Source organism: Miniopterus schreibersii, assembly GCF_964146895.1.
Source record: "Miniopterus schreibersii genome assembly, chromosome: 10".
Taxonomy (NCBI): Eukaryota; Metazoa; Chordata; class Mammalia; order Chiroptera; family Miniopteridae; genus Miniopterus; species Miniopterus schreibersii.
Window position 1 is genome coordinate 60,239,406 of NC_138110.1, and position 10,767 is coordinate 60,250,172.

General features: G+C 43.9%; 1 pseudogene across 1 annotated transcript; it reads left to right on the top strand.

Annotated features, from left to right (window-relative positions):
• Positions 1-235: 235 nt before the first annotated feature.
• On the top strand, positions 236-876 carry LOC308562325 (large ribosomal subunit protein uL6 pseudogene; annotated as a pseudogene). The gene has a single exon. The product of its transcript is annotated as a large ribosomal subunit protein uL6 pseudogene (transcript).
• Positions 877-10,767: the final 9,891 nt, after the last annotated feature.

Genomic DNA, 10,767 nt, shown 5'->3' on the forward strand with positions numbered 1-10,767 from the left:
GCCCTAACCTAGATGTGCCTGCATTCATCCCCAATGAGGTAGGATGTATTGCAATGACCACTTTTCTAGAGGTGAAAACAGAGTTTCAAGAGGGTTAGGTGACTTGCCAAAATTCACAGAGAATGCAAAAAACAGACTTGGGACTTAAACCCAGGATTATGTCTTTCAACTACTTCACAATGGCCTCTTCTCAAATCTATGTAAAGAAGAGATCTTGTGCTCTTCACCACATCTCCTGTGAGGATGAAGACCATTCTCAGCAATCAGACTGTAGACATTCCAGAAAATGTGGACATCACTCTGAAGGGACTCACAGTTATTGTGAAGGGCCCCAGAGGCACCCCGCAGAGGGACTTCACTGGAAAGAATAAGGCTCTGGGTTGATAGTGGTGGGGAAACAGAAAGGAACTGACTACCTCTTGCACCATCTGCAGTCATGTACAGGACATGGTCAAGGGTGTTACGCTGGGCTTCCGTTACAAGATGAGGTCTGTGTACGCTCACTTCCCCATCAATGTTGTTATTCAGGAGAATGGTTCTCTTGTTGAAATCAGAAACTTCTTGACGGGAACCCATCCACAGGGTTTGGATGAGGTCAGGCATGGCTTGTTCAGTATCAAGCACAGAAAGATGAGTTAATTCTTGAAGGAAACGACCTTCAACTTGTATCAAATTCAGCTGCTTTGATTCAGCAAGTCACACAGTTAAAACAAGGATATCAGAAAATGTTGGGATAGTGTCTATGTTTCTGAAAAGGGAACAGTCCAGCAAGCTGATAAACAAGGTCTGAGTTGTTCAGCTACAGAAACAAGAGGCCGGATGATTCCTCAGACTTATTTGCAATATTTTAAAGATGCAATAAAAGTTGTGTATTGATGGCGGGGGCGGTGAGAGACTTTATGCTTCTCTATATCCTTCAGGTTTTTTATATTGAATATAAAAGTATTTTTTTTAAGTTATAAAAATATATAGCCAAAATTAAAGGGGAAGGGGAGTGTTAGTCTTGAGGACCATGGAGAAACTTCCAGCTTGCAGCTTTGTTTACATCCTGAAATCACTACTTACTGGACTTTAAAATACCATTGTGTTTTTAAATGTGCAGTCTTCACAGTAAAAGTATTTATCATGGGATACTAATGTCATGACCTAGGACAGTATTAGCCAACTGCAACAAGGAGCAGCCTATGGTGAGAGGCACACCTGAGGTTTCTAGGCAGCCCTTCCTTCTGGGTGAGCTCCCTGCTGTTATATACACTCTAATGATCTACTGGAAGATATTTTTATAAAAGCCGCCGATTTTTAAAAGTTATTGAACATGCAAATAGCAGTTCTGTGATGTATGTCTTCCATTCTTATTCCAGAATGTTCACTGTAAGATAAGTTAAATCGATCATCCTTGATTTCACCAGTAGAGAAAAACACTAAATGAGCTGGAATTCAAATAACTGCCTTGGATAGGGACTTGTGCCTTTTTGTCATCGCTCAGTGCCCCCCCACTCCCCCCCACTCCCCACCCCCCACCAGCTCAGTCCACTCTTGCAGCCTTCACAGTGTGGCTCCTGCAGTTGGTGGCCTGGGCGTGGACGCCCCACATGGTGGACGCTGCTGTTCTCCTACAGGGACCAAAGTCAGCAAAGATTCCACACTCTAAAGCCCTCAAAACGTACCTCTTTAGCGGCCTTCAGGTTTGAAAAATTGGTTTTGACTGGAGGATTTTGATACACATTTCAAGTGGCCTTTTGTGCAATGAAGTTTAGAATTCAGGAATTCAGAGGATGTGCAGAGCCTGTCAAGGTTGGAACAAGGTCTCCCAGGCTGCCTTTCCAGGAGCTTTCTGACATAGGGAAGCCTAACATAAACCCTGAGCCTTTTTGGCTGTTTTCCTGTAGATATTATTTTTTAGAATAGATTTTCCCTCCTGTTCAAATTGATAACTTTCCTAACAAATTCTAAAATTCAAAAATAAAAATAAATAGCCCAACCAGGGTGGCTCAGTGGTTGAGCATTGACCTATGAACTAGGAGGTCATAGTTAGATTCTAGGTCAGGGCACATGCCCGGGTTGTGGGCTTAATCCCCAAGAGGGGGAGTGCAGGAGGCAGCTGATCAATGACTGTCCCTCTCATCATTAATGTTTCTATCTCTTTTTCCCTCTCCCTTCCTCTCTCTGAAATCAATAAAAACATATTAAAAATAAATATAATAAATAAATAGCCATACGGTGCTTTTCTGCACCTCCTCCTGCAGTTTTTGGGAGAAATGTGAATCAGATGAGCAATTTCAGGACTGAGGTACTTCATTAGAAAATCAACAGCATGTCAGATCATTATTTTCAATTCCCCTCTTTCCTGGCTCTCAAACCTAAAGTTGCCTTCCCCTAGGAAAGACCGATGGGCCCATCTCTACAGATTGCAGATCAGAATCATTTCTTGCCTACAGTTTTCACTGGATATGTCTACCTTAAACATCTTTAAAAAAAAAAAAAAAAATTAAAGGCTATGCCTGCGAATTCCTCAGGCAAAGATGGAATCAAGTGACAAGCATCCAGGTCAACTTTTGCAATATGCAAGCTGTGAAGGTGTGTCAGGCCAGAAATGCATCGACAATCTTAGAACTCATCCCTGAGTCAAGTAAACTTCTCTTGAGGTGGCAAAGGGTGTAATTTGAAATACAAAGAAATGTGTGACCTTGTTTCCAGTCTTTGAGGACCTTCGAAACTTAGAGGGAAAAGGGGCAGCTCACTCAAGGTCAAATGGTCCAGTCATCTGCACTCAAGCTATTTCCTCCTCTGCAAAACAAGGTGAACACCCTTTACCTCTTAGGCTTGTGGGGAAGATAGAATGACAGAGTGCTGACCGTACAGAACCGCAGTAAGTGTTCAGCTAAAGTTAGCTCTTCAGTTTCCAGGCTAGGCAACCGTGCCCCAGAGAGGTTTGACAACATGCCCAAGATCAGCTAGTGTCTGGTGGAAGCGAGACTGAAATTTGGTCAGTCTGAATCTAGAGCCCTCTATGTTAACCTTTAAGCCAGTATCTTCTCAGGGGTTGTGCATTAATGGATGTACACCATACAAGATGATTTTAGGTGGTGCCATAAATGGCCATTAAAAAATACCTTTTTGCCCTACCTGGTTTGGCTCAGTGGTTAGAACATTGACCCACAGACCGAAGGGTCCTGGGTTCGATTCTTTCAAGGGCACGTACCACGGTTGCAGGCTCAATCCCCAGCCCCAGTCGGGCCATGAGTGGGAGACAACCAATCGATGTGTCTCTTTCACATTGATGTTTCTCTCTCCCTCTCCCTCTCCCTCTCCCTCTCCCTCTCCCTCTCCCTCTCCCTCTCCCTCTCCCTCTCCCTCTCTCTTTCTCTCCCTCCTTCCTTCCCTCCCTTCCACTCTCTCTGAAAAGCAATGGAAAAAATATCTTCCGGTGAGGGTTAAAATATATATATAGTGCAATGGCCTGGCTGGTGTGGTTCAGTAGTTGAGTATCAACCCATGAGTCAGGAGGTCACCAGTTGCATTCTTGGTCAGGGCACATGCCCGGGGTTGTGGGCTCCATCCCCAGTGGGGGTTGTACAGGAGGCAGCCAATCAATGTTGGTGTTTCTCTCTCACCGATGTTTCTCTCTCTCCCTCTCCCTTCTTCTCTCTCTAAAATCAATAGAAACATATATATATACACACACAATGAACAAACTAGCAGATGAACATGGTTATCACAACATTATTTGAAATAGGAAAAGACTGGAAATAAGGTCAATGTCCATCAGTAGGGGATGAGATAAACTATGATACTGGAAAATTATGCAGCCTTAAAAAAGAAGAGCAAGGCAGATCTCAGATCTAGTACATGTACTGGTATGAAACAGTCTATAATTTATTTTATTTAGAAATTAAAGTCTAGCCCGGCCGGGCGTGGCTCAGCGGTTGAGTGTTGACCTGGGATCCAGGCGATTGGGGTTCAATTCCCGGTCAGGGCACCTGCCAGGGGTTGTGGGTTGCAGCCGATCAATGACTCTCTCATCATTGATGTTTCTGTCTCTCTCTCTCCCTCTCATTTCCTCTCTCTGAAATCAATAAAGATATATTTTGAAAAAAAAAAAAAAAAAGAAATTAAAGTCTAAACATTTGGTAAAATAAATAAATAGACTACATATCCATTTGCTTATATATGCATAGGACATCTCTGGAAAACACAAAGACAATGAATAAGCCTGGATGTTTCTTAAAGGAATTGGGTGACTGGGGGACAAGGGCAGGAAGAAAATATTTTCATTCTATAACTTTTCATACTTTTTAAATAATGCATGGGATGCCTATATTAGCTATTTGAAAAACAGAATTTTTAAAAAAATAACTGAAATTGTTAAGTTAAAAAAAGTGATTGACTTAAAGAAAAATATAAGTCATATCATAGAGTGTATGCAGACAAAGACAAACCACTAAGGTAGGATGTGGACAAGTGTGGCTGGGAGCCCACCCAAGCCCATCCATCAGGGTGGCTGGCCTGGGTCTGGCTACCTGGTGGCTCTGCACCCTGCTCTGCATAGGTCTCACCTAATTTGTTTCCAGTCTCTTAAAGATCATTGTCCTTCATTACCTGATGTCCAGTGTCTTAAAAACAGTTGTTTCACTCAGGGTGTAAGGCAGAGAAGCTTTTAAAATTCCACTGTCCAAGTCATACCCTAGAGAATTAAATTAAAACCTCTGGAGATGGGGTCCAGGTATCATTAACCAATGCACATCCAAATTTAAGGACACTATACTGTGATTGTACTACTTTGATGAAGGTACTATGGCATATTTTCAACTTACCGCTGAGACCATGATTAAAGAGATCAAATCTCTTTTAAGGTCCCCTGATTAAAAAGCAAAGTTGGTCTCAAGGCCAGAGTAGGGCAGAGCCTGCATGTGAGAGTTAAGTAGCTCCAGCTATGGGGAGAATGGGCAGAGCATGGAGCTGGGCAGCAGGCTGGGGGCATTTATACAGTTGACCCTTGAACAATGTGGGGATTCAGGGCACCAATCCCCATGCAGTTGAAAATCCTAGTGTAACTTGAGAATCCCCCAAAACTTGACTACAGCCATAGGTATCTAGGGTATCTGAAGGGGACTGGTTGCAGGACCCCTGCAGATACCAAAATCTGCAGATGCTTAAGTCCCTTACATAAAATGGCACAGAACAATGTGGACATGCAGCCCTCCACATTCGCAGATCCCAAACTGAACTGAAAGCACTGTTTTGGGATGTAAAACTCTGGGTTAAGAAGGGCCAACTGTATATTTATTGAAAAAAATCCATGTACAAATGGACCTGTGCTGTTCAAAACTGTGTTGTTCAAGGGTCACCTGCAGTTTATTCTTTCCATTTAACAAAGCTTTCTTACTGTGTGGCTTCACTCTCTTCCCCAACAACCCTGAGGCAAAATTCACTATCTCTGTTTGGCAGATGAGGAAATGGTGCTCAAAGGGAAAATCAGTAGCACAGTTAAAATTTAAACTCAGAGACAGATTAAGGAGGAAAGCAATCCTTAGCAGGGTAGCTGCCAGGGGTAGGGGAGCATCCCTGGAAAGTGCTGAGTCAAAGCAAATTCCGTAGCCCTGGCCCCGTAGCTCAGTTGGTTGGAGCATCATCCGGATATGGCAAGGTTGTGGGTTCAATCCCTGGTCAGGGCACATACAAGAAGCAACCAATGAGTGCATCAATAAGTGGAACAACAAATTGGTGTTCCTCTCCCTCCCTCTCTCTCTCTCTCTAAAAAAGAAAAGAAAAAAAAAATCAATCAATTAATAAAAAAATAAACTGTAAAAACATTTAATAATAATGAAAGCAAAATTCTGTTGATAGGGCCTCCTAGCAATGTGCGTCTTGGGCAGCGGCAAGATGACATGGATATCCTCTGACTGCGTGACAAGCGCTAAAGAATGATACAGAACAGGGCGGGATGGATGGGGTACTGGTATGTGACCCGGCCCAGCCAGATAAGGGGAAAAATCCCTAACCTTGCAGGGGGAATGGCCTATTCCAGGAATCAGCACACACCGTGGGGCACAGGGGAGGGGTCCATCAGCCAGTCTCTGAGGGGATTTATGGGAACTGATTTCTGTTCTGCGTGAGAGTGGGCACCTCAGAAGTCTCTCCTCCGCAGACTTCTGCCTTGGGAGAAAGTATGGAAGTGTACAGTCGGAGCTGAACTGCGGGGAATGAAGAAGATACCCCGAGTTGTTACCTCATCCTCCCTACAGGCCCTTACTCACACAGTACTTAACCTCTGCTCTCAGTTAATGAGGATCGTAAAATAATATGGCAACAGTGGCTCCCATCAACAAGGATTTGCTATGAGTCAAACCTTTCCAGCCATCCTCCTATTGAGACAGGCAAGTGAGCCAGGACAAACGGAACAGGGAGACTGAGACAGATAGCTGAACAAACTGGCTGAACGATTTACAGCCTGGTACCGAAGGTCACCTTCCTAGAGATCACATCTAGGCCTCAGTTGTATTTCAGCTCCAGGTCCAGAAAAGCAGCAAAACCAGGTGGGTGATGCCAGGACCAGCTGCAATGGCCAATGACAGACCCCCTGCCCTGGCACTGACCAATCAGTGGAGAACATGACCCTGAAAGGGCACACCTGGAAAACTGATGAGTATTCTGCTGAAACCCTCCCCAAAGAACTTCCCTAATATTCCCACCTGCAAGAGAGAAATAAAAACCTTAAGACAAAGGGCCCAGAGTGCTCTCGCAGCCCCTGCTATTACCTTTCCCCTCTGCTTCCCCCTCTCCTCCCCCACAGGCAGCACCTCCTAAATTCTAAGGGTCCCCACAAGACTTGCAACCAGGGAGCAATGGGCAGTGGCAGCTCCTCTCAGGCTAATCCCCTGAGCCTGTCCCCAAGGCCTTTTCTCTGACTTCTCAGGGAGTTAAGGGAGCCCAGCCTAGGCTCTCCCATTGCTTCTATGCTAAGCTCTTTCCTGTTTTACTGTCCCCAGCTTTAGTAAACGTACCCTCATAGTCACCTGGACTTGTGTTGTGGAACTTTTCCTACAAGAAGAACCCACACACTACTGGCTTGCCCTAGGCAGACCCCCTCAGGCCCAGGTCCCCTGTCCAGTAACACCAGTGAATTCTCGCTATGATTCTATGACGCAGGTACTATCATCATCTCCATTTTAAAGATGAGGAAAGGCAGGCAAAGAGTGACTATATTCATTATCTATTGCTGTATAACACATTAAGCAGCTTACAACTGCAACAAACATTTATTATCTCAGACATTTTCTGTGGGTCAGGAATTTAAGAGCAGATTCTGGGTGATTTTGGCCTAGGGCATCTCAGGAGGTCCCAGCCAAGATATCAGTCAGGGTTGCAGTCATCTTAAAGCTTGACTAAGGCTGCAGGATCTAATTCCAAGGTGGCCCATGCACATGACTGGGAAATGATTGGGCAGCTGACAAGGAGGTCAAGGAGCTCTTAGTTACTTGCCATGTGGATCTCTCCATTGGGCTGCTTGAATGTGTAGATGAAAAAGAGGCCACATACTAAACCTGACAAGCTCAAGGGAGGTCTGCATGGCGGGTTTACAAACTCAGGGACCTAAAGTAACCGACATAGGATGGTTTGAAATTAAAATTTATTTTTTTTGTTTTTTTTTAACCCTCACCTGAGGATATTTTTTTCATTGATTTTTCAGAGCGAGTGGAAGGGAGGGGTAGAGACAGAAAGAGAGAAACATCGATGTAAGAGAGACACGCCAATTGGTTGCCTCCTGCACAAGCCCTGACCAGGGCCAGGGATGGAGCCTGAAACCCAGGTACAGGCCCTTGGCTGGAATTGAACCTTGGACCCTTCAGTCCAAGGGCTGATGCTCTAACTGCTGAGCCAAACCTGAGCTAGGGCTGAAATTAAATTTCTTAACTAAAAGCAGGTCATGGCAGGTAGTCATGTCCTAGGCCAGTATCTTCCCTGACAAAGGTCAACCTTTACCTTAACTGAAACTGTCTATTCTTTTTGCATCTAGGATAACATACCTTTGGAATGTCAAAGTAATTTCCTTTTTCCAGACCTCTCAGGGCACAATCACTGCACCAGAGCAGAGATCACAAAACTCCTCATTGTTATTGGTATCGTGTTAATTGTTAACTGCTAATTATCCTACACCCACAAATGTAAAAGAAGTGTGTCTATTCCTTTTACTTTTTATCTAACCCCAGAGATTCCCTCCCCCACCCCAACACCCCTCCTTTGCTTTCTCCGGCCTCCCTAATCTATCACCAATAGATTTCGTGTAACCCCTTACATCTTTTCCTTTTATTCTAATGTTCAAAATTAGGTGCAAAACTGCCATTCTCTGGAGCATTTTCTCAATATGTTGAGATTTTACTTCCTGGAAATTGTCAGTTTGGCTCAACTTTTACTTCCTGGAAATTGTCAGTTTGGCTCAACTAAATTCATAAAAATTCTTACAGGTTTGGGTGTTTCTTATGTCGAAAAGTGCCTTGACTTCCCTGATCAACTAATCCAAGAGAGTAAACAGGAAGCTGAAATGTCCTTTCTGACCTAGCCTCAGAGGTCATATGGTCATTTCTGCAGTATCCTACTGGTTACACAGGTCAGCCCTAATCACTGTGGGAGGGGACTGACTATACACAAGAGTATGAATACCAGGCGGTAAGAATCATTGAGAGCCATCCTGGAGACTAGCTAACAAACTGCAAAGTAATTTATCCAAGCTCAGAAACATGAGAAGTATTAGAGGTGGGCTTGGAACCTAGGCAGTTACTATGTCATAGTAAATACTGGCTTGAAGGAGTAGAGGCAGGCAGGTATCCACAGGTCTCTTTCTTGGAGGTATTCATACTTAAGATATTGCACGTCTCATTCCAGTAATCAGGTGCATCAGACACTTTATCTGATGTGTCAGACAGACACATTGTCACACCAACATGACCTGGGCATGTTTATTTTGCCCTGGCCAGTGTGGGTCAGTTGGTTGAGCATCATCTCATGCACCAAGAGGTCACAGGTTTAATTCCTGGTTAAGGCACATGCCAGGGTTGCAGACTCAATCCCCAGTAGGGGGTGTGTGGGAGGCAGCTGATCAATGTTTCACTCTCTCATTGATGTTTCTCTCTCCGTCTTTGTCTAAAATCAATAAAAACATTTTAAAAATTAAAAAAAAAAAGATTGCACAAATCATCCCTTGCTAGTAAACCTGATGAGTCCAAAGGAACCTGGATTCTGTCTCCTGCCTTGCCATTGATTTGTGTGACCGAGGGCAAGTTCCAGCCCCTTTGAGGTCTTTGTTTTCCTATCTGTACGATGGAGCAGTTTGATTACTTCACTGGGCCCTGAGGTCCTCTGACAGAGAGATTACCAGGAAAGCTGAGAGATTTCCTCTCCATTTTCCCTAAATCTCTCAGACCTTTGCCCAGTGGAGTGGACCCCTCAAGTGCAAGGGTCACTCTTTTGGACCCAGGCCAGGTTAGGCCAGGCTGCTCAGCTCTGCTTCACCCGAAGCTGGCTGGCACCATTGTTCCCCCATAAAGTCGGGCCCCTTTCCAGCTGCTGCTGCAGGGGAGAAGCTCAAAGAACTGTTGTGTGACTTCCCGCCTCCCCCAGGGCAGGCCTGGGTCACCCAACAGGCTGACTCAGCCACTGCAGGGGAACAAAGGAGATGAGATATGGTTTAGGGAAAGAATTTGACATTTACTCCCCACCCCCCCACCCCGCCAAAATGGAAATCCTCTTATACTTATTTTATAGTTTAATGGGAAAACAAAAAATTGGAGAACATCATAATCTTTCAGCACCCTAGGAACCCATATTTTAATGATTCTACAATGCACATTTGTTTGAATTTTAATATCTTTGAAATTGGGACACATGTAACAGCTGATGACAAGTCATAAACTAATTGCAGAATTTTAAAAATTATGTAGGGTTACACAAAATAAAATAATTGTGCATATTACAATGGTGGATCCTAATTTTTTTTAGGAAAGAGAGGGGGGAAAAATTGATTTTCTTGTTCTACTTACTTATGCATTCATTGATTGATTTTTGTATGTGCCCTGACCGGGGTTCAAACCCACAACCTTGCCTTGGTGTACTGAGATGACGCTCTAACCAACTAAGCTACCTGGCCAGGGCCTAGTGGGTTCTGAATTTTATGAAATACGGTAATTAGATAATTAGGCGCTGTCCTTGGAACCTGTGCCCTACTGTGCCCCTTCCCCACCCCCTCCTGGCCCACTTTGTTCCACCATGCACAGGCTTATCCTTCCCCTGCAGTTGATGTCTTAACTCTTTAAAACAGGATTGTTTCCAGTAAAGTCCTTCAAACTTTTTAAAGCTTTTCCCTTGCATAAGACCCTGGAGGAATTGTGAGTGGGAGGCTGACCAAGACAGAGAGGTTATTTAGACCAGTAAAAGGGCACAGAAAAAGAAAAGAAATTTAATTCCATGAGTAATAGCTAACAATTATTTTATATTGCATAACAGACAGGCACTATTCTAAGCATTTTACGTGTGTTAACTCATTTAATCCTTATAACCATTTATCAGGTAGCTACTAGTGTATCCCCATTTTAAAGATAAGGAAACTGAAGCACAGAGAGGTACTATAACTTGAGCAAGATCATACAACTAGGAAGTGGTAGAGCCTAGGGGTAAAAAGCAAAATGCTTTCTTTGTCCCAGCGGTAATGTTATCATTATAATTATCTAGTTACTAATATTAATAATAGGAAAAGAGCAAAGGGAAGACCAG